This window comes from Balaenoptera musculus, chromosome 10, assembly GCF_009873245.2.
Source record: "Balaenoptera musculus isolate JJ_BM4_2016_0621 chromosome 10, mBalMus1.pri.v3, whole genome shotgun sequence".
Lineage (NCBI taxonomy): Eukaryota > Metazoa > Chordata > Mammalia > Artiodactyla > Balaenopteridae > Balaenoptera > Balaenoptera musculus.
Genome location: NC_045794.1, coordinates 57,635,163 through 57,656,073, shown reverse-complemented (window position 1 = coordinate 57,656,073; position 20,911 = coordinate 57,635,163). Strand labels below are relative to the sequence as shown.

The 20,911-nt window shown below is 36.2% G+C and overlaps 1 protein-coding gene across 1 annotated transcript in view; it reads left to right on the top strand.

Moving 5' to 3' along the window:
• Positions 1-20,911, top strand: part of PTPRR (protein tyrosine phosphatase receptor type R) — a 380,848-nt gene that overhangs the window by 61,044 nt on the left and 298,893 nt on the right. The gene's annotated exons all lie outside the window — the stretch shown is intronic.

The window sequence follows — 20,911 nt, the reverse complement described above, 5'->3', positions numbered from 1 at the left end:
GAATGCTGCAACATTTTAATGCCTGAAGGTATGGTACTTTGTAATGGAAAAGATATTTATCATGTATTAATTTTGTGAATAAGCCAAACCCCACTCCCGCTCTCTCTTTCACACACACACACCCACACACACACACACAAACGTTCTAGTTAGAACTGGACAGTATAAGAAAGCTACTAAAATATCCAGTCATTCATATATAACAAGACATTTGTATATATTTAATATTTTGATGCTCTGGGATTGTAAGGATCCTACCTAAGGATAAAGAAGTATCAATAATCCCACATTTCTCCATTCTGAAGAGAGTCATCAAGAAATTAAACCAGATATTTCTAGGCTTGCTGTGAGATTGTTAACTGGCCCTGCTACCTCCTAGATATCATGCCAGCACTGACGCCCACCTTAAGATGAAATAAGAGGAACAGACAGGGAAGAGAGAGGGTATACTAGTTTTCTATTACTGCATAACAAATGGCTTAATGGCCACAAACTTAATGGCTTCAAACAACATGAATTTATTATCTAACAGTTTCCCTGGGTACAGGTTAGCTGAGTCCTCTGCTCAAAGTCTCATGAGATTAAAATCAAGGTGTCAGCCAGACTGTGTCCTCATCTAGAGGTTCAACTAGGGAAAGGTTTGCTTTCAAGCTTCCTCAGAAAGTCCGCACAATTCATTTCTGTATGCTTGTAGGATTGAGGTCCCCACTGGCTTACCTGTTCTCGTCCTAGAACTACTTTCAGCTTCTAGAGGCCATTCTCAGGCCCATACCATGTGGTCCCTGCCCTTGGCCCTCTCACACTTCCGATCTCTCTGCCTTCGGGGAGGGAAGGCCCAGTTTCTTTTAAGTGCTGATCTGATTAGATCAGGTCCACCCAGATACCTCTCTTTTGATGAACTTGAAGTCAACTCATTAATAACCCATTCAAGGAGTAATATCCCATTGTGTTCACAGGTTCTACCCACTCAAGAAGAGAGCATTACACAAAACATGTACACAAGGGGCAAGAATCTTGGGGGTGCCCTGAGAGTTCTGTCCACCCCAAAGACATTATGGGAGGGGTCTATGGAGCTCTGTAAGTGCAGTGAGAGGTGATCTAAGACGGGAGAGAAGAATCTTGTGTCTCACTGCAGTCCTACCCCGTTGGTGCTATTGGACCAGCGCAGAGCATGGTAGGGGAGTTCCTGGGAGAATGTGAGGCACATTCCCTGAAGTTTGTGGGTATACGTAAAAATTGTTCCTTTTTACGGCCAGTGTATTTTCTGCGAAGGAGAAGACTTGGCGGAATACTTGGCAGCAGAGAGGCAGTAACAGATGGTGATGTGGTGTGCCTTAGAAGAGGAGAGAGTCCCCCATTCCAGTTCCCAAGACTCCCAGGGAGGAGGTCAGGAGATGCACCACTCTGCGGTGGGGGGTAGGGACGAGGGACACTACTGGCACATGGACTAATTGAGAGAGACTAAAGGGAGACCAGGCGGCCCCTCTTTGAGGGCCCCAGGGGCTGAGGAAGCTGAGAGAAAGTTGAAATCCTTCCCAAGAGAGCCATGCACAGAATCTCTATGGAGACTGTTATATCAGCAGAGCAGAGATTCCAGACCTGAGCCTGACTAAGACCTTGGTTGCCTCCCCACCACGAGCAGGTGACCAATTATTCCAGAAGATCTTTGCCTCTCCTCTTTCTCCTTTCGACCTCCCAAATCGGAGGAACTGAATGTTGAAATACAGAAAGGAAGGAGTAACCAGAATCAGACCATTCTTTCACCCCACTGCAGATCTTTCACCCACAAGCCTGGTCTACTGGGGAGAGGGAAGAGGAGTGGGTGGGAAGATTAGCAAATGTCATTTAAGCCCATATGAGATGAGAGGCTTAAACAGACCTGGACTTCTAGTGGAAGGTATGGCACATTTCCAAGATGTCCATAAGGAGTAAGGAGCTGACACTGGACAGAGCATGATTGAAAAAAGTGACTAGAGAAAAATAAAAACATTTCATGTTATAAACCCATGTTGAGACTATTTAATAAAAATTATAAATGTATTTAAAATTTTCCCCAAGCTTCCAAATTTTTTATGTTCAAAAAAGAATTTTTCCCCCCATGGATCCCAATTTTCCAAGAAACAAATGATATCACTAAGTTACATAGAAGAGTGAATTAGATCCAGATACATTTCCCAAGAGCAAGTTTTGATAAGGAAGGCTAAGATGAAATCAGTGCACAGCATATATTAGTGGGGTGGTGAAGAAAGGATGCCCCTAAAATTGCTAAGTAGGGAACTGGCCAAAAAGCATATCTGGATGGAAAAATGATACATAGTTTGAAACATTTGCCTGTTAATAGGCAGGACATTAAAATGAGGTCCTAATATTTGTTTCTGAACGCAGCTATTATTTCATGTATGCTTGGCATTTAAAAATCACGTGAAGATACATCTGAAAATACAAAAGTATTTCACAAGAACTCAAAGAAGCAAAGAAACCATGGAAACATAGCTGATTTTGAACATCCCCCTTTAAAATATGTTGACTCATTATAAGTTGAAAAAAGTAGTTCCTGTGATGCTCAAGCATCTGAATATAATTGTGCCGAATGTAAATAGTTTCTATAAAACTTAATGACAAAAGATAAATCCACTAGTTGTTATCCTTGCATTGCTAGTGATACCCATTCCATTTTGAATTCCCATGGCACATATAAAACAGTATGCATGAGTGTGTGTGTGTGTGTTTATAAGTCATCACAGCATATCATAGTATAAACCTTTGGAAAAATTTATCTTTAGGCAAGCAGTAGTAAGATCAATTTAGCTTCAGAAGAAACCAATCTCTTCCAATTTAACAATAAGAAGTATTGAGTGTTATAGTAAATGTTGCATTCATATGTTGGAGAAAACCACATGTCCTAACAGAAGGAATAGTAAGCTACAAAGAACTAATTTAATTTTTCTGGTTCGGCACGTGGATAGCCAGCACAGCGAACAGACCATTTGAATGTTAAAATAACTTTTAAGACATAGCACCATTAAAATCCAATTTTGTTAAACTTCTTGGTTTTAAGACAATTTTATGTAAAATTTCAGTCTTTGACAATAAATATTTGAACTATTTGAAATGATTACCTCAAATATAAGAACAATTTTGGTAGGAAGTCCTGTGTGCTATGTATTTCACGTATGTGCAACAAAATATGAAGGCACGGATGGAAGATGAGTAGAGTGGCCGGCAAGCCACTAGTGAATGGTGAGCCCTCGAACACTCCTTGGCAACACAATTGAGACTACATGGCACGCATTACGCCTGATTTTAAATGTGACTAACAGTATGATAAGATTTATTCTCTTTCAAGTTCAGATGTACCTTTTTATAAAAGAGAATTTGCTGTCTTAGACTGTTGTGTAGGGTATGGATTTTTTTCTCTCTATTTTGGATAATTGAAAATTGTTAAAAGCGTATGTTATATATATATATTGAGATATATATATATATATATCTAAATGTACACACATACATAATACTTAAATGCTTGACTGTGCAAAGGATACTTTTGGATGGTGAGGAACTGGTATAAGTGGCTAGCTCTAGGATTAGAATAGTGTGGTCAGGGACAAGGGTGGGAGGGTGTCTAAGTTTGGTTTTCTTCCAAAGCAGAAGCTGAGTTAAGAACTCGGGTGCAGGTAATCCCTGAGAGGTGATGGCAGGAAGCACAAATATAGGAGTGGGGAAAGTGAGACCAGAAAAGTAGAAAATCCGAAGAGTATGATCATGAGCATATTACCCGTTTGGACAAACAGGGCTCAGTCCCACAGGGGACTCCTTCAGAAACAATGTGAAACACACTTCAAAATTTTCTCTCGGGATGATCCACCCACCCCCACTCTTAACCTGCCCCCATGGTCGAGAGCACCCCAGGAGCGTTTTCTCCACACTTGCTGTGCAGAGAAGAGAGACTCAGATGCTTGAGGTGGAAGCTGCCGTCATCTCTCCAGAGATTCTTCGGGGTGCTGGAAGGCTGGGGAGAAAGTATTTACATTTCATCCAATCCCCCTGGCTCTGAGTTCCTGCTTCCACTGTTTTGCACTGCGTTGCTCCCTGTTAGACCCTGCTTCCCATCCCTGTATTAAAAGTTCGGGATAACAGAGCCTGGAAAACCTTAAACAACTTAGAATTAATTATTAGCATCTCTGTTCTTAAAAGGCTCCTGGTGATCTCCCTTGCATCACTGCAGGGTTTCTCACTGGACCCTTTTCATTGTAGTTTCCCACCATGCAGTTTAGCCTTCTCTGCCTCTGCCCTAAAAGTCTTTCCTTTACCCACTCACTGTTTGCAGGATCATAAATTCCTAAACTTCTTGGGCAGAGCAGTTTGACTCTGCTTTGCTGTTTGCTTCCAAATGTTTGCAAAGCTTCACCTTCTACACCCAAGATGAGTTACCATGTTATTTTCTTACCAAAGGCAGTTCCCTCCCTAAGAGTAACTTTAGTTCACTCTTAAGATAACAATTAATTATTTTTTTACCCTACTATATACGTAAAGTTGGAGCACAATAAACCATCATAACAATACAGGGGGTTCTGATAGTATTATGTATTATCTTGATTCAGTCTGGGTCCACTTCTTAGCTTCCCCGATTCACTCTTTTCTTCTTATATAGTCTTTGTTGGAATGTCCACCTCTTGCTTCAAAGTCCTGATCACTGATGTTTCTTAGATTTTTTTTGTTTACCCCAGGAATCACTGTGTAATGCTCTATGCTACCATATAACTGGTTGTTATCTCTTCTCGTTTGTGAAGGATTAATGTTCTTATAGCAGGAAGAGAGTTTTCTGGATTGTAGTTAAAACTGAAAGCAGCCTCCCTCCCCCACTCAGCAATTTAATCTTCCTTCTCCCATTTGGGTCAGACTATGGCACTTGCTGGGTAATGCCATTCAAGCCTCTCCAGGCCACAGCAGCTCTGAACATTACTGTTTAATTATGCATGTTTGAATGGCACCCGTTGATTTCCTTTTATAATTATCAGAGGATACATGAGAGATTCTCAAATTGAGTTTGAAAAAGACTTGTATTTCAAGCTGCAAGTTCTCTATCCTGAGCTGAGCTGAGCAGGTAATTTTAGGAAAACTTTAGGGAAATAAATACGTTATTTATTTGCTCTGGAGCTTTTAATGTTGACATTATCCCTCTTTTACCATGAGGGAGTTTGACTAATGGCTTAGCCATGTCTATAATAGCTAGAAATTAGAGAAGAAAAAAAAAGGAAAGCAAGATTCTCTCCAATCTCCACCTCCACCCCAATCCCCAGGCCAAGATGCACTGTTTAACAATCATCCTTTTAGGAGGAAGATGAGTTCTGATGAAAATACGACTTCAAGCAAATGCTAAGCCCAGCTTTCCTTCTTAATGATCTCGTTCGTAATTGGTCACAATGATTTCCCAAAACGTTCTTGCAAATTAACATTTAATTTAAACAGTCAACTTCCAATAAGCCCTTGAGCCAGGTCATGAAGACACAGATTTATCTGCTGAGGATTTTTAGGTGCCTAGGCAGCTAGGTTTGTCCATCTTCAGGCATCTTCCAAATTACGATTCTATTACTCTTTCCCAGAGGTTTGGCATTCTGCAGACAGCCTGGGAGGTCTAGTTCTTGCTCTACCTCTGTCTCAATCCCCTCGGTTTCTCTCACGGCCAAATGCAAATAACACTGTCAAGCTGGTCTAACATCATTGCAGTGACTCATAACTAGCAATTCTTATTTTAAAGCACTTTCCAATTATTCAAATGATAGCTTATTTTAGAAAAGAAATAAGCTAGTATATGGAAAATACTGGATACAGTGGTAAAATACATACCCTAACACCTGCTTTGTTTAAAAATGTCTCAAATCAAGAAATGAGAAATTAAAGTAACTATATCTTTAGCCTAAACACACAAAAAGACCTGACTGTCTATTTGTCTATTTATGTATTAGGAAGTAACTACCTTTTAATGTTTGGGGAAAAAATGCTTGTATTATATCACAGACATACATGCTCAGGGAACAAGGGGAAACTAGAACACAAGAAAAGCAAATCCTCTTCCTCTTTCCTCTTCCTTCCTCCCCTCCATGCCCATCCTGGGTGACTGGTGCAGCTGAAATGGGCTCAAGTAAAGAAGATGATGATGTCAATAATACTTTACATTTGCATAGCATCTTATGGTTTCCAAAATGCTTTCACCTAGATTGTTTCATTTAGAGAGAAGCATTGCACAGATGTTTTGTGGATTTGCAACCGTTAAAATTGCTAATTCTGATTAAACTAGTCTAATATTTCAGGTTCTGTTTCACTCACTTATTTTATCCTGCCTTCTGGTTCACAAAGAGATTTTATTATGCTGATGTAAAGTGTCAGGTCATTTTCCAATTACTAAAGCTCTTCCTTAAATGAAATCATAAGAAAGCTTAAGTTGGAAAGAACTTTGGAGAAATTTTTATTCTAACCCTTTTATTTTGTAGATGAAACACTGTGTTTCAGAGGACTTTGCAAATTGCCCAGGGCTTGGCTCCATTTTCTACTCTGAAATCTGTAAGGTTTGCTGATGTAAAGTGTAGGTTATTTATTTATATTTTAAAATCCTTTCTGTGTTTTAGAAGAGACTTTTCAGAAGGAAATTTATTTGATATTTAAAGTGAATGCTCCGTTTTTTTCTCTTGTCCAATATTACCAGATATCTTTTATTTTTTAATTAAATCAAAGGTATGTACGTTCCTAATTAGATGTCATTTTTCACTCTTTTCTCTATTTTTTATTATTATTTATTTATTTATTTTATTTATTTTTGGCTGCGTTGGGTCTTAGTTACAGCACGTGGGATCTTCGTTGAGGCATGCGGAATTTTTCTTTGCAGTGTGCGGGCTCTTTGTTGCAGCGTGCTGCCTTCTCTCTAGTTGCGGCATGTGGGTTTTTTTCCTCTTCTCTAGTTATGGCGCACAGGCTCCAGGGCGTGTGGGCTCTGTAGCTGTGGTGTGCAGGCTCTCTAGTTGAGGCACACGGGCTCAGTAGTTGCGGCGCATGGGCTTAGTTGCCCCACAGCATGTGGGATCTTAGTTCCCTGACCAGAGATCGAACCCGCGTCCTTTGCATTGTAAGGTGGATTCTGTACCACTGGACCACCAGAGAAGTCCCCTCTTTTCTCTTTAGATCCTTACAAGAATCTTGTAAAAGAGGCAAGGCAGATATTGTTAGCCTCATTTTAGATTTAAGAAATCTGATACTCAGAGAAGACACATGAACTGTACAAATTTACATAACTAGTTAGTGGAATTCATAATATTAGAAACCACCTTGTCTGATTTTTAGTCCAGTCTTTTTTTTTTTTTTTTTTTTACTACATATCACTGTTGGCCTTAGAATGATTGAGGATCATCAGATTTTCCTCAAGATAGATTTTTGCCTTTTTCCTAAATAGCTTGAAGAAGGAAATGGTAATCAATATATGCCATTGAATTGGATACAAGTGAAGTTATCATATATGCATGTATTTGTAAAAATGCCTGACTGTAACATTGTTTTCTTTTTAATATTATTTTCTATTTCTAGCATTTCCAAAATTAGTTGGGTGAAAGATTTTTATATGATGCAAATATACTAAATTTTAAATAGAAAATTTTCCATTTAAATTAGATATGCAGTCAAAGGGTTGGAAAAGATCCTGACTGGAAAGTGGGTAACTGACATTTATTGTGTGTTTATCATATGTCATAAATTTACTTTTTCAGTGTAAATGCCCACAAGAAACCTGAAAAGTCCCTAATATTATCCCCCTTTTTATAGATAAGGAAATTGAGTCTCAGAAAAATGAAGTAACTTGCCCAGAACCACAGTTCTACATGATTCCAAAGTTTGTGTTTTTTCCTGCCATACTTCTCATCTTTCCCCAAAAGCACAAATGAACTACAAAATCTCAAAGCATGTAGATCACTAATCATTTCAGTCAATTCTGAGAAAAAAAATTACTTGCTTTTGACTGAACAGACCTGTAAAGATGTCTCTATGTACATTCCTAATCATCTATGCCAACAAAACACAAAGTATTCTAGAATGCATGGCCAATATTACATAGTGACCTCTCAGACTAATAGGATTAATCTGTCCCATTTTTAAAAATAGAGTTATAGAAAACATTCTTTCCCTAATGGATAATTTATCCTTTTTAACTTATACTTATGAAATAATAATAATGAGTATTTTTATCATAATAAATAAACTAAATCAATTGTAATTGAGACTTGAAAAGATATCACAAACTGTTATTCATATATTTGGAGTTTCACCAACTCTGTTGGCTTTAACTTTTAAAATGTGCAGGTCAAAAAAGAAATTTTGTTTTAAATTTACTATCACTTAAATCATGAGAAGGCAGTGTACTGTTCTAAAAAGCATTGAATATTATGACAAATAGCAGAAGACCTAAATTCTTAGACACAATATATTTGTTATGAAATCTTGAAGTTTATTATTTATTGTGTCAAGTTTAATAATGTTATTGTCAGTATGTGCTTTTATAAAGACATGTATAACATGAATTCTTTTCATTTAAAAATGTTTATAAACATAAAATGTAAAACATTGCATACATAAAGAAAAATACTTTTAAATGTACAGTATAATGAGTAATTATTAAGTGGACATTCATAGAATAATCAAACAAGTTGGGATATAAACACTAACAGCACCCCTGAAGTCCCACTTCTATATATCCATTGCCCATTGTTTTGAGAATTTCTACTTTCATTTAACATTATAATTGGCTAATTCCATCCCCATTATTGTGTGTTGCTTTAGTTTGTTTATTTTTTTGATTATATTATTAATTTGATTGAAATTTTACCACAAGTTTATTTATCCATTCTACTGTTAATGGATATTGTGTTTCCAGTTTGTTGCTGTTACCAGTCAATGCTGACATACATATTCTTGTGCATATCTTCTGGGACATATATAATCATATTTCCCTAGGGTATTATACCAAAATTAGAATTTCTGAGTTGTGAGGCATGTATATGTTAAATTTAATGGAAGATATTGCCAATATTTCAAAATATTTGCACCAATTTACACACCCACCAACAGTGAATGAGAAGTCCAGTTGTTCCATATTTTTAAAAATACTTGGTATATTCAGAGTTTTTAATTTTTTCCAGCATAGGGTATATGCGCAGAAATTGGTATCTCATTTTAGTTTCAACTTAATGTTTTCTAGAAAGTTAAGGAGATTTAACGTTCATTTGGATTTCTATTTTTTTATGAGTGCTCACAATTTTTCTTCCATTATCCTATTTAATTTTATTTTTCTTATTGCAGAAGTTCTCTATTCAGATTATAAGTCCTTTATCAGTTATATATATTGAAAATATTATCTCCCATTCTGTAGCTTTTCTTTTCATTTTCTTTTTGATGTCTTTCAAAAAATGCAAGGTTTTTTTTTTGCACTTTTCCTTAAAATTAATTTTATTATTTCTTTTTAAAAAATTTTATTGGAGTATAGTTGATTTAAAATGTTGTGTTAGTTTCTGCTGTACAGCAAAGTGAATCTGTTATACATATACATATATCCACTCTTCGGTAGATTCTTCTCCCATATAGGCCATTATACAGTAATGAGTAGAGTTCCCTGTGCTATACAATAGGTCCTTATTAGTTATCTATTTTATATATAGTAGTTTGTATATGTCATTCCCAATCTCAAGGACCCAGGGAATCTAGCCCAGAAAAAATAACAAAGGGAATTCCAAGACGGAGATCAGAAGAAAGCCCTAGGATTATGGTTGTACAGAACACCTAGAGAGCAACAAAAGAAACAAGAAAAAGAGATTTACAGAGGAAACATTTCCCAAAAGACGGAAACTAATACATTTCAAAGCAGTTAACATATCCAAGAAAAAAAACTAAGAAAGGAAACCAAGTAAGGACTTAATGTAGCTGAACTCTTTTGAGAGCAGCATAGCCTAAATATAACAACTTGATAAGAACATTACAAAAACAAAATTATGAACAAATATTTCTCAAGAACATAAATGCAAAAAAAAATTCTAAGAAAAAATTGTAGCACAAAATCCTGAGAGATATATATGTATGTACATACATGTATACATACACACACACACACACACACACACACACACACACACACAGTCACCTGATGATGACAAAAGTGGCAATGCACTGCAAAGGGAAAAAAAAAAACCTTTTCAAAATAGTACTGAGTCAATTGGATTTACCTATGGGGGAAAAGTTTCCTGATCTCTGTCTCACACTCATAACTGAATAGCTTACAAATTGTATGGGAAAATATAAAACTGACTCTTTTTTACGGACTACATAATTAGCTATGTTAAAAAAAATCCTTAGGAATCTAAAAAAGTAGCTGATGGAACTAATAAGGGAGGTCAGCAAGGTCACAGACACAAGTGTAATACATAAAAATTAAATAAAAGCTCTACAGACTACAAAATTGAATTTTCGAAAATACCATTTACTATAGCAAAAAAAAAAAAAAGAGAGAGAGAGAGAGAATTAATTTGGGGAAAATTTAACCAAAAATGTGCAATGCTTGTACACTGAAAACTACAAAATATTGCTGAGAGAGACTGAACAGCTCAACACATGGAGATACACAATATTCATGGATCAGAGGACTCAATATTGTTAGGATCTCAGTTCTCCCCTGTATATTCAATATAGTCCCATAGACTATAGTCCCATAGAAAATCTCAGCAGGCTTGTTTGCCAAATTGAAAAGCTAACTCTAAAATGTATATGGGAATTCAAAGTACTTATAAGAGTGAAAAAAATCCAAAAGATGAGCAAAATTGGAGGACTTACACCTGATATCGAGACTCACTTGGGTGATAGTTATCAGAATAGCATAGTATGGGCTTAAAGATAGGCATATATGTCCATGGAACAGAAGAGAGTCCAGAAACAGACTCTAAAATATATGATCAGTTGATCTCCTACAAAGGTGCCTGAATTTAGTGTGGGCTGTGATAGTCTTTTAAAAATGAATCTTAATGAATCTCAACATAATTATGCTGTTGAAAGGAACCAGACATATTAGACAACATACTGATTGATTTAATTTATACAAAATTCTAGAAAAGCAAAACTATAATGATGGAAAGTAGGCTGCTAGAAGCTGAGAGCAGTTTTACTGCAAAGAGGCACAAGAGAACTTTTCGGGGGTGATGGAAATGTTATATATATCTTGACTGTGATGGTTGTTAAAAGACTATATACATTTGTCAAAACACAGGTTCATGCAGCTAAAATTGGTGAATTTTGATTTTATCTCAATAGAGCAGATTAAAAATAGTTTTTAAAAACTGTGAAAACAAATGTTTCCTCTATGGAGATGGAAAATAACATAACTAAGCAACATATTGAGGCTATATAGGGAGTCGCCGGTAGAGTAGCACCAGAATTGGCAAGTTTCTGGATCTCCAACACAGTGCTATTTTCACTGTCTCCCATTTCTCTTAGTTGTTAAAGAAATGCTTGTTAACATTAGTTTTGGTTATTCTAGATAAGCAATACACACATAAAATTAACTGGAGAATAAGATGATTCTGCACATTTGTTACTTAATTATAGTTTACCAAGATGAAGACTATTATGTATTTTATTTTATTTTTTAAAATAAATTTATTTATTTATTTATTTGTTTGTGTATTTTTGGCTGCATTGGGTCTTCGTTGCTGCATGCGGGCTTTCTCTAGTTGTGGCGAGCAGGGGCTGCTCTTTGTTGCGGTGCACAGGCTTCTCATTGTGGTGGCTTCTCTTGTTGCGGAGCATGGGCTCTAGGCGCACGGGCTTCAGTAGTTGTGGGACGCGGGCTCAGTAGTTGTGGCTCGCAGGCTCTAGAGCACAGGCTCAGTAGTTGTGGCGCACGGGCTCAGTTGCTCCGCGGCATGTGGGATCTTCCCGGACCAAGGATTGAACCTGTGTCCCCTGCGGTGGCAGGCGGATTCTTAACCACTGTGCCACCAGGGAAGCCCCTATTATGTATTTTAAATAGCCCACATACTATTTCATTGGTAACAGAGATGAGGAAATCATCTCTAGATTTCATACTGTGTTTGAATTCAGGCCAAAGAAAGAGATACCATTACATTAGTAATGGTACTATTACTGGGTCTCACAGTGTGGAGGCGAGTCTCAGTCTATGTTGAGTATCTCTACAAATCCATGGAACGATTTTTTGTGAGTCAACTTTGTTGCAACAACCTCAATCTGTTTTTCTTTTTTTCTAGAATTTATACTTGTTGTCAGTAGCAGTTTATAATAAGGAGGGAGGGAGGGAGGGAGGGAGCGAGGGAGGGAGGGAGGGAGAAGGTAAGAAAACCTAACATACCTAGCACTGAATCATCAAGACTTCAGGATGTCAGGAATTGTGTCTGTAGTTTGAATAAATTACCACCTGATGGCACTTTTACACATCTGGTAGTGCAGAATGTGCCATAAATTTCCAGCCAGTACTATGAATTGCAAGTCAAGTTTTCTTAAGTAAGCTTGTTATTGGCAGAATACAATTACGTAAGTTAGTAACTTGCTCTTTTTTTTTTTTTTGAAAAACAATGTAATCAATTAGACATAACTTTTTTTTTAACATCTTTATTGGAGTATAATTGCTTTACAATGTTGTGTTAGTTTCTGCTGAGTAACAAAGTGAATCAGCTATACGTATACATATATCCCCATACCCCCTCCCTCTTGCGTCTCCCGCCCACCTTCCCTATCCCAGCCTTCTAGGTCGTCGCACCTGTGCTATGCAGCTGCTTCCCACTAGGTATCTATTTTGCATTTGGTAGTGTATATATGTCAGTGCCACTCTCTCACTTCGTCCCAGCTTACCCTTCCCCCTCCCGGTGTCCTCAAGTCCATTCTCTACATCTGCATCTTTATTCCTGTCCTGCTCCTAGGTTCTTCAGAACCTTTTTTATTATTATTTTTTTTAGATTCCATATATATGTGTTAGCATACAGTATTTATTTTTCTTTTTCTGACTTATTTCACTCTGTATGACAGACTCTAAGTCCATCCACCTCACTACAAATAACTCAATTTCATTTCTTTTTATGGCTGAGTAATATTCCATTGTATATATGTGCCACATCTTCTTTATCCATTCATCTGTCGATGAACACTTAGGTTGCTTCCATGTCCTGGCTATTGTAAATAGTGCTGCAGTGAACATTGTGGTACATGACGCTTTTTGAATTATGGTAACTTGCTCTTCTGTACCAGAAATAATATATTATTTGAACATGCAAGTTCATGCTCGAAACCAAGCATTTTACTCAATTTTTAATTTCATTTATGCCTGCCCCAACTATATTCAAGATGTTGCCTTCCTATAGGCAACAGGAAGATGAACAAAGCTTATTTGGGGGTCTCTGAGAGTGATCAAGCTATAGATAAATGCCAATATTAAAAACACTGCAATTATAGTGGTACAAATAAAGTGCCATAAAGTCTACAGAAGATATTAATTCTTGCTGGTAGGATCAAGAAAAGTTTTATTGGTGTTGATGAAATATAAAATCCCCTGATTTTCTTTGTCTTGAATTTAAATTGTGCATACACTACCAAAATCTCTTCCAGTTAGAAACCTTCCATTTCTTCTCTTGAAATAGATGATGAATGTTCAGCAGCTGTCTCAGTGCCTGACACAACATAAGTGCTTAAGAGATGTCCATCTCCTTTTCCCCGACCAATACACCCAAAGTTGCTTCTGGCTGTACTAGGAGAGTTCAGCCTACTGAAAACTTCCATGAAGGAATCAAAAATCATCTGTTCTTTTTTTTTTTTTTAATTGAAGTATAGTTGATTTATAATGTGTTAGTTTCAGGTGTACAGCAAAGTAATTCAGTAAACATACATACATTCAGATTCTTTTCCATTATAGGTTTTTTAAAAATTATACTTTTATTTGCATCATCAAGAGAAAGATTCACTTGTGTCCAAGTCAAACGTTCAAAATCATAATGGCCAGAAAGATTTGATCCAAGCACAAGTCCACGAAGGAGGGGACCAAAACAGACCAAGAAAAGTAACCACCCCATATAGAAAGATGAACAGACAGCTTCACCACGAACACGGATGAAATGTTTGGACAGAGGCAAATTTCACACGGTTCATTTCTGTTCCTTTTTAAATACAGGTTTGTGGGGTGGTATTTTTTTTCCACCTATTAAAAAACGCCCAAAAGTGCATGTATGAGGGGAAAAAGGCAGAAATTAAGCAACAAAGTAGTTTTCCCTGGAGGGACATGAGGAAGAAAATAGGAAGCAATGTTGAGAGAATTCACTTTTCTCACCATTGGGCTCTTGCATTTTATTATGGTCCACTAAAGTTATATTCACATTCTAGCTTTGCTGCATCTCTTTCCTGGGATTAGATTGGTAAAAAGCCCTCTGTGAACTGTAAAGAAAAGACCAGGGACTTGGCCCAGTGCTCAGGTTCCGTGCTTTTCTAGGGATGGATGGTTCTGGAAAGGAATAAGGACTCCAGCAGCCCCTGGGTCCCTCAGCACCAGTATGACAGTCCCCTCCTCTCTCTGGGGTGTGTAAGAAAAGTCCCCTATTTTTAGGAAGGGCTGAGCAGAGGGCTGGCAGCAAGATTCCAGTGGAATCCATTATATAATAGGTTATTACAGAGTATTGAGTAGATTCTTGTGCTATACAGTAGGTCCTTGTTGATTATCTATTTTATATATAGTAGTGTGTATATGTTAATCCAACCTCCTAATTTATCCCTCCCCTCTTCCCCCTTTGGTAACCATAAGTTTGTTTTCTATGTCTGTGAGTCTATTTCTGTTTTGTAAATAAGTTCACTTGTATCATTTTTTTACATTCCACATATAAGTGATAACATATGATATTTGTCTTTGTCTTTCTGGTTTACTTCACTTCATATGATAATCTCTGGGTCTATCCATGTTGCTGTTAATGGCATTATGTCATTCTTTCTTATGGCTGAAAACTCATCTATTCTTGAAACCCATTTAATACTACTCTTCTTTACCTGGAACGTCCCTTCTTCTTCTTCATGCCTCTTTCCCTCACTCTCCATCCATACATGTTATAGCAAGAATCCTCATCTTCCAGCTAGGAAATAACTAATATTTATTGAAAGCCTATATGTACCAGGACCAGTTATAAATGTTTTATGTCATCTTAGGATTTATTAAGTGTGATAAAATTAAATTCTCTCATACACACTCACACAAGAATGTGCTTTATTAGAGAGAGATAGCATGGCATAGATTAGAGGTCAAAAATTTAGACTGCCTGGAACCAGACTGCCTGATTTAAATCTTAGCTCTCATGCATACTATGTATGTGTGTGTGAGCAAGTTAACTTACTTTTTTGTGCCTCCGTTTTCTCATTTGTAAATGGACATGATAATAGCATTGTTGTTAACTGTGGTAAATTGTATTGGCTTGGCCAAAAAGTTCGTTTAGGTTTCTCTGTAAGATCTTATGGAAAAACACGAACGAAAATTTTGGCCAGCCCAATATTTTCCCAAGATGGCTGGAATAACATCTCCCATCTCACCTGTTCTTATAGTGTGATTTTTTGCTACTTCCTCTCCAAGAGTTGGAATCTGTATCTCTTCCCCCTGACACTGGGAAGAACTCTGTGACTGACTTAACCAATAAAGTATGACAGAAGTAAAGTTATGTGACTTTCAAGCCTGGGACATAAACAGCTATACAGCCTCTGTCTGGCTTTCTTTTGGGATGCTCACTCTTAGAACCCTGACACCATGAGGAAACCTAAACATTTAGGTGCTCCAGCAGACAGCCGTAGATGAGGTCTCAGCCAATAGCTACTGTAAGTGAGGAAGCCTTTGAGATGATTTTAGCCCAGGCATTTTCTGACTGCAAATGCATGAGAGATCCTGGGTAAGAACTACCAGCTGAGCCAAGTCAACCCCTCAAATCATGAGAGATAATAATAAAATGATTATGGTTGTAAGCCACTAAATTTGGGGGTGATTTATCATGAAGCAATAGATACTTGATTCAAATCAGCTGGGGTTTTACCTGGAACTGCTAGATGTGGCCTCTTCATGTAACCTGGGCTTCCTTACAGCATGGTAGCTGGATTTCAAGAGCACATATCCCAAGAATCTTGGAAGCTACATTGTGTCACTTCCACTGTAGTCATAGACCCACTCAGATTCACAGGAAGGGAACATAGATCCCACCTCTCAGTGGGATGGATGTAAGTGTCACATTGTATGAAGGGGATGTGGAATGAGAAATCTTATTGTAGCTATCTTGAAAAGCACAATCTCTATATGGAACATACATAAATTAATTTGGCATTTTTAGAATAATGCCTGGCACAGTTTTATGAATGGTATTTATTGTTATTATTGCTCCAAAAATATAGACTGGTGGTGTGAATGGAAAGCAATTTGAGTAGAGGTAAGTCAACCAGTGATTAAAATAAGAATATATATGAACTGTCCCAGACATCCCAGGATATAGTCTCTCTCCATATTTGGCCCTTTTCTGTCCTGGTCCCTTCCTCCTTCATAGGAGTAACATTGTTATGAAGTTCAGGGGCGTATATCTAGAACTTTTTCTTGTATTTACATTTGTAAAATTACACAGTTTTGATTTTCATTGTATTTTTTCCAAAATATCATACTGTAATGTAGTAATTTGCAATCTTCTTTTTTTGTTTATTTTGATCTTTTGTTCTCTTTGTTTACTTAAGCATGACTTAAGACATTTGTCATGCTAGTATATAACAATCTACTTCATTCCATAGTTCCCCTCTGCTTAGTAATGGCCATTCAACTTGTTTCCAATTTTTTGTTCTGTAAACAAAGCTAAGGTTTGCACATTTTCACTTTTAACAGAGCCTCCCAAGTTGTCCACCCAAATGGCTGCGCTGATTCACACTCCCATCTGCTCTGCAAAGAGCACATGTTGCCTTACACCCTTGTTGACAGTGGATATTATTAAAATTTTACATTTTGCCTCCCTGTGAGATCAAAAACTGATAAATCATTTTATTTTAATTTCTATTTTTCTGACTGTCAGCAAAACAGAACATATTTTTATGTTTATTGCTCACTTAAGTCTCCTCTTGTTATCTGTTTATATCCCTTGCCCATTTTTCTGCTGGGTTGTTTGTCTCTAGCTTATTGATTTTGAAGGGTATATACATATAAATTATGTAATATACTCACATTTTCCTGGATATTAATTGATTATCTGTTATACATATTGCAAATATGAGCTCCCAAGGTAATGATTACTCTTTCACTTTACTTTTAGTTTCGATTTAGACAAACTTGTCTATCTTTTCCTCTATGGCATTTGTTTTTTGTGTTTTGCTAATTAAGGCCTTCTTTCCTCCCAGACCATAAACACTCCACCATATTCATTACTAATACTTAATATTTTCATTTAGGTTTCTAGATGAGCTGAAATTTATTTTATTTAATGATTTGAGATAGGACTCTACTTCTATACCTTTTCATTTACCCAAAACATTGAGTTCATTATCATTTCCCACTGGTTTGTAATGCTGGCCTTTATTGTACATTAAATTACCACATGTACCTCAGTAAAATTCCGGATTTTCCGAATTTCCAGAATGAAAAGTTCAGAACTTCACTCCAGTATATAGGATTAATCCATTTTGTGCTCTATCATGCATGCTGCTTTGTCACTATTTTAATTTTAGCTCTATACTTTGTTCTGATATCTAGTTGAATGCATCACACAATTTCTTTTTTCCTTTTTAAGATTGTCCTGGTTATTCTTAAGCATTTGCTCCTCCATATGAATTTTAAAATCACTTTATCAAGTTCCAAGAAATTCTTGTGAGGATTTTGGTTGCTATTTTATTTAATTTGTAGACTAATTTGGGTTATTAAAATATTTACAATATTGAGCATTCCTATCCATAAATATAGTTTACTTTCTACTTAAGTTTTTCTTTAGATCCTTCAGTAACATTTTATAGATTATCATAACTTGTTGCACAATTTTTTACTTATAATTCAATAAAGTTTTTATTGCTTTTTTAAAATGAAATCTAAAAATATCTAATCTTTGTGTGTGTTTGTGTGTGATGGAAAGCTACTAATTTTTCTTTGCTCATTTTCTATGTGGTTACCTTACTGAACTCTAGTTCACAAAGTTCTAGGTAAATGACTTCGTTTCTTTTCAATCTATATATTTACAAACTTATTTTTATTCCAATTTATATACAATTTATTTATTGTCTTGGTATTTCCACCTACAGAGGGTTGAATTGAGATTTTATTTCTTTTTATTTATCTCAAGTTTCTGCAAAGAGATAGTTGTTGCTTTCATAGTCAGAAAAAAATCAATAAGCATTGTTTCTCAGGATTTGGAAAATGAATGTTCACGAGGATAATTAAATATTTAACTTAAAATTTTAATTCACTGTCTTTTACTACTTTGTTGAAAAAAAGTGTTATATTTTATTTCTTCTATTAACATTCTTTTAGAAAAACATTAAACCTTAATATTTGTTCTAAGGATCTACTTAAATCTACTCTGTTTCATATTCACCACATTATACTCTTGGTTTTGACCAGAAAATGGAGCTTGTAGCTCCATCTGGATTCTGAGATGTCATAATACTTCTCCTTCCTGAGTATTTAACTAGTCAAGCTAACTTTTCTTGAAAGTTATCAGCAACACTGAAATGCATTATATTTACATGAAGTTTGGTCTTATTTATTTGCCTTGCATACTCTACCTAATTGCTCCCTTGTGTGTTTCATGTCAACCATTAAGTTCAGTGATTTACTTTAGCAAATTGTTTATGGAGAGTTATCAATTTCTTTCCCCAAATTTCCACATTTACTCTGGTTTATTTTCTTGTCATCGTGTATGAGTGTGTGTGTGTGTCTGTCTGTATATGATATACATGAATGTATGTATACACATAGATTTAGCTCACACACACACATACATCACTGTATATCAGTATTTCTCAAATGGGCTTTCATGACTTCTCAGAGAACATCTGGAATCACTTTCCTATAACATTGTTTCCAAATATGCTGTGATACATATTTTAAGAGGAGAGCCAATATTTCACTTTTAATTAAAAAGAATATTCTCAAAATATTACAATAATCCAATACTACCCTTGGATATTTCAGTAGGCGTAAGCAATTGCTGACAATCCATGCTTCCTTCATTACTGGTGATATGTTATCCTATAACATGAGGTCATTTGATAGTTGTTTCTATGAGAATGGTGTCCATGGATAAATTTTACTTGTACTGAGTATGTATCTGTTGTATGATTTTTGGCATTGATAAGAGAAAAGGAAATAAAATGTGACTGGACAGTTAACCTGTCAGAATTCTCTGTCTTTCTGTTTTTCTGTCTTGCACATGTCGTTCTTAGTTTATAAATCCATGCAGTGGTGAGATATTTGCTGTACCTGAAGTGGTTAGATATACAAAGTCCAGTCCCAAGAGAATAATGATTTCCTACTGGTAATTATGACTGTGATTTTGAGAGCTGCCTTCAGAGAGAAGTGGTATTTTGGCTTAACAGGGTTTAGGCTGGGCAAAATGACATTTCTCCAGATGTTACCCTTGAAAATCAAAATCTGTGTGAAACCTCTAATAAACAAACCGTTCAATAAATGTTAGTAGCAATTAAGAGCCATTGCAGTTTGTTTTCCCTGAATAACAGTTATTTAACTTTTATATATTTTCCAGTTAACCTTATTTCAAATATTTGAGATCATTTCAAATTACTTTCTATCATTTTATATGTTATTTAGCTACTTTTATACTCCTAATGATCACCCCTGAGAGCACATTTCCATAGTGTGTCTTTAAAAAGGTTGACTCTCTAAAGTGGAAAAAAATTTTTTAATTAAAAAAAAAACCCCAAACTTGAATTGGTTTCTATCTGTCTCATTCAGCATAGAGAAATTAATAAATTTTGCTCAATGGAGTGTGTTGGATGTTGTGATTATCAATGCAAACTATCAACCTGTGTTGTTCCAGGTTGAATAGAAGATTACAAGTACAATTTCTGGCAAAGTTCATGCACTACTTTTACACACAGTATTGCAGGCATTGATTTTTATTCACATGACTAACACATAAATTAAGAAGTAAAATCAATGTTCGTATGACTTCCTTTTCAAATAATGAAAAGGCAGTGAGTTTTTCTGAAGTCCTCTAGTCTAGATTCAAATTGGCCATAATGTACACATAGACCCCTCCAATGGTGAACCACCCTTGGGACCTGATGAGCTCCTAAAGGGCTAAAAGGGGCTTGAACAGAGGGGCAGCTTCTCCCCTTGAACTTTCCTCTGGTTTTCTCCTTTTCTCTTTCCAATTATGTCCACATTCTTATGTTCCGCAGTCTCTTCTAAAACTCTCTTCAGCACCTGTATTTTATTGTAGCTTGGTCCTGATGTGCTGCTGGCATGGTCAAGGAGAAGAGGCTGAAGTTAGGAAGTTGCTTCTGGCACCATGCCTGTTCCCAAAGTTGACCAAAATATGATGATAGTAGGATAAGATATGAATTGTTACATGGTTCATATATGTGCCAGTATTTTAAATAACATTCTGTTTTGTACTTTGTATTTTCTTCAAAGAAATCCTGCATATTTCAAAATCAAGGATATTCTTCTATATTAAGGTTTATATTTGTCCCATTTAGATCATTAATCAAAGTGGAATTTTTTTTTGTCTACAGTACGAGGTTGGAATCCCATTACTTTATTCCCCCATATGGATAACCAGTTGCTCCAGTACCATATATTTACTGGTCATCTTTACTGGTCTGCACCTCTGTCATATATCATGTCCATTTAGAAATAACAGACTCTGTTCTGTTACAC